The sequence below is a fragment of the Rhagoletis pomonella genome, unplaced genomic scaffold (assembly GCF_013731165.1).
Source record: "Rhagoletis pomonella isolate Grant_MI unplaced genomic scaffold, Rhpom_1.0 Rhpom_scaffold_00005, whole genome shotgun sequence".
NCBI classification, from domain to species: Eukaryota; Metazoa; Arthropoda; class Insecta; order Diptera; family Tephritidae; genus Rhagoletis; species Rhagoletis pomonella.
The window spans coordinates 66,592,353-66,595,174 of record NW_023458559.1 but is presented as its reverse complement, the minus strand read 5'-3'; the positions used below and the strand labels follow the sequence as shown (position 1 = coordinate 66,595,174).

General features: G+C 34.6%; 1 non-coding gene across 1 annotated transcript; it reads left to right on the top strand.

Annotated features, from left to right (window-relative positions):
* The first annotated feature begins 2,517 nt into the window (after positions 1 to 2,517).
* Positions 2,518 to 2,599, top strand: Trnas-aga. Its single transcript has one exon. It is a non-coding gene; the product is annotated as a tRNA-Ser (tRNA).
* The last annotated feature ends 223 nt before the right edge of the window (positions 2,600 to 2,822 follow it).

Genomic DNA, 2,822 nt, shown 5'->3' with positions numbered 1-2,822 from the left:
AGAAAGAGAACATCAGATGAGAAGGTTATTCTACGAAAGAGTTTTAAATCATCGGCATACAATAAAAAACTGGAGTGTTTGAAACAGGAGCTAATATCGTTTGTAAACAAGGCAAACAATAAGGGGCCAAGAATGCTACCCTGGGGTACACCTGATGTTACAACAAAGGGATTACATTTACAATCATCGATATATACAGACAGAATCCTATTTGTAAGGTAAGACTTTAACCAAGGAAATTAGAGTGAACACCAATGCACTCCAACTTGTGTAGCAATATTAGGTGTGGCACCTTATCGAAGGCTTTAGAAAAGTCCGTATAAATGGTGTCTACCTGCGAGCCATCTTTGAAGGAAGAAACACAAAATTCTGAAAAAGAAGCTAAATCAGTGACCGTTGAACGACCAGCTACAAAACTATGTTGGTGGAGCCAATCATTCTTTTGGCAAGAAAAGAGAGTTTAACTTTTTCGAATAGCTTTGAGCAGACAGACAGTTTCGAAATAGGCCTATAATTTGTGATATTATTTCTATTTCCAGATTTAAAGACTGGGATTATAGAGGCAAATTTCCATCCGTTAATACATAATCAAGTCGAAAGTGATAGGTTGAATATATGACACAAAGGAATACATAATGACAGACTACATCGTTTAACGAATTGGGCACAGAAACCATCAGAATCACATTTCAATGTCAGAGTTAGGGTACACATGGCGTAAGTAATGTCAGATGTCGAGACAATCATCGAGCCAAGATCTAGGCGTTGAGTCGGCCAGTAATTTGGCGGTAGATTTATAGAATCGCTCTCCTAACTTCTTAGCCTAATTTTAATCCATTAAGCCACTCTTTTTTATTTATATTAGCATCGCCGAATGTCCGAATGTTTCTACATAAATTTCGTATTCTCTTCCTCCAAGGGACTTTTTAGTCAATAGTTTTCTACATGACTAGGACTTCTGGATGATTGCGGAGTATATTCCATAGGCGACGTACGTCGCGCGCTTCATGTTACATTTTGCTATAACTTGCATTAGTTAAGCCCGAGAAGTTTCTTTTGGTAGCAATAACAACGTTTGATTGATATGTCTCTGATCTTAAACTGCCGATAATCGATTGAAGTAAAAGGAATAAAATTGTAACTTTAGAACGACAGCAGAATAACAAAGAGAATAATCTTAAATAAAGGCAAACATACACAGATGCAGTAAATTTAATCAACAATCAGAACTAGTACACCTACATACATGCTTGCATATAAATAGATGTATGTATATAATATGCAGTTACATATGTATTTCGAACACCGATCAGTCAAAGGTAAGTTATTTGTTGCGGCACTCAAACGACCATTTACTCAACCAACCAATCAACCATGGAGCCAGAGCTGGATATCTAGCTAGCCAACCAGTAAACCAGTGGTGAACCCACTTTATAATCACAAGCGATTGCCACAAAAGCCGCAAAGCACTTTTTGCATTGCTAGTTGCACTAGCATTATTGTTGCTACGGCCAACATCCAACATCGTCATCCTCAAGTGTCACCAGTAACACATTCCATGCAACATTTTCACAATGCCACAGTGGCATTGAAAGATTGCCAGCCAGCGAGGTAATAATATTGCCATCAATTCCATGGCACTTTTTGCTTTGCCACAAAGCGTTAATGAAGTGTTAACAATGTTAGAGTGCAAAGCAAAGTCATTATAGTATGTTGGCAATTGTCATGTGTTGCTAGCAAATTACTAACAAACAATGCGAATACTTTTTTTTTTGTTTCCTGTGCACTTCACAATTACCTCTTTATTTATATTAATATATTTGTTTTTGTTCTATATTATCTTTTTTTATTTATCTTAATTTATTTTATATACATAAATACATATTTTCATTTGTTTTATTTTACTTATTTCTTGTAAATTTTTATATTTACCGGCTTCTTATCAGCACTTGACATTTTATTCGAACACGCGCTACGTCACTAATTAAATAATAGATATCTTCAAGTCATTAAAAAAATTAAAAAAGAAATCCCCGGTTGCCATCCTCCAATCCATTTAAATGCCCTTAATTCATTTAGAATTTAAATTTAAAATTTCAAGTGCATTTTTATCTAATCTTTAATGTTTGTATAAACGTCAGCGATTAGCTCTCACACCACCACATGGGGCTTATTTACGACTGACGTGCACAATAACAACAAATCTATACATATTTATATTTATTTACTACAGCATGCATACTAACATACATACATACATGTATATTTACCTACATTACCACATTGCAGAGGGCCAGCGCTTTCGCAGCATAAAACTTACTTTTTATAAATTTTATAATTTTTTTATTGTATCTCTAAATTTATGGAAACCAATTAAGAGTATTTTTTCGTCTTATGTTAATTTATTCATGTAAGTAGCAATGCTTTTTGCTGTTTTCTTCTGTTTCTTTACCTATAAGTAGTTCGTGCCATTTTGCTCCGTGGTTTGCTTGCATTTCGGTAGTAGTATGTCAGCAAGCAGTCGTGGCCGAGCGGTTAAGGCGTCTGACTAGAAATCAGATTCCCTCTGGGAGCGTAGGTTCGAATCCTACCGACTGCGAAGGAAGTCAACTTTTTTTGCGATCATTTTTTTTCGTTTTATTCCAAATTTGTTTAGAAATACAAGTAAAAAATTTCATTTAGCTTTTGTTTTCTTACGGTTGAGTTTCCATGCAACAATAAAATAATAAAAAAAAATATAAAAAATTTTATTTCACCCATTTCTTCAAAGTATACGCAATTTTTTCATGATTGCCAAAATTAAAAGTGTTCTTGGTTCCACT